Here is a 1,351-nt window from a genome sequence, read left to right as displayed (position 1 = left end):
ACCCTGTCCATTTGTGTGGTAATGGACGTTGTTTGAAATCTTGTGCAATGGGATTTCAACACCTATGTGAATTCGTAAGACGTATCTGTCCTAGAGGCAGTTATGCAAATTCGCAATTGACGTAGTGCCGAGACTCTGTTTCGGTTCCAATCTAGTGGTGATCGTTACTCCTCAAGAGGAACGGTAAGCGTTGCTATGCGTTTGTGTTATTGTTACGCCGGCTCTGACACTTGGCCAATGATTGACATCAGATTTGCCGTCACACCTTTAACTAGTTCATTTGGTGTTGCACCTTTCATCAGTTTAGGCATAAATACATTTGAAATTAATCTTCATCGAGAGTTTTCCCTTATAATCATGCTAAATAGTTTAAATTTGTTAAAATTTTATACATTAATTTATTCATTTAGGAACTGAAATGATAAATAAAATATGATGTTCATTCATCTAATAATTGGGCAAATTCAGTTGTTTGCATTACACTGTTTTAAAGTAGAAAAGTTTATCAGTTTTTCATTTACATTTCATCTTATAAAAGGTTTTAATTCTTTAATTTTATAGTGATAATAAAATATTTTTAGTATAAAGCAGTTTTTTGCTTTAAAGAATGTAATGTCAAAGTAGATTTCTACTTTAAAACAGTGTAATGTAAACAGTTAAAAGGGAGGTAATATGATAAACATTAAATAGGCATAATTTTATTTATTAATTATTTGTGAATTAGCTATTGTTTGAATATAAATTTTTAACTTAGGAAAATGTTAATCAGGGTCTCCTTTAATTAGGCAGTGGCACAAGTAAACTTGGTATAAATGAATTAAACAATTAGCTTAGACAAGGTGCAGCGAGTTTAATCTTTTTATAAATAGGAAGTAATCTTCTATAAATAGAATGTTATTAATCCGTAACATGTAGGAAAACAATGTATTAAATATGAGCTTAATTTTAATATGCTAATTAGAAAGTTTAAAATGCAACGTAAATGCTACACTGAGTATTTTAATTTTTAATTAGGTTAAACAACGTCACTCGTAACAACATATTTCAGAAGTGAGTTTTTTAATAAATGATTAATATACAATGTAAACACAAAAGTGGGTCATAATATTTTCTAATTAGGTATAATAACGTCACTCGTAACTACATATTTTAGCAGGGATTTTTAGTAGTTAATTAGAGGGTTTTAATTGCAAGCAAAAAACAGCAACTTACAGCTGTCAGTTTTATTTGAAAAGATAAGTAGGCATAATACATTAAATCAATAATGATGAGTTGTAAATCATACGGTAAGTATGCAAACATGAGTTGGTTCTGCAGGACAGTACATTAATATTGAGTATCAGTGTGACGG

Source organism: Trichinella spiralis (assembly GCF_000181795.1).
Source record: "Trichinella spiralis strain ISS 195 chromosome Unknown Scfld2, whole genome shotgun sequence".
Classification (NCBI taxonomy): Eukaryota; Metazoa; Nematoda; class Enoplea; order Trichinellida; family Trichinellidae; genus Trichinella; species Trichinella spiralis.
Note: the sequence above shows the minus strand (reverse complement) of the source record.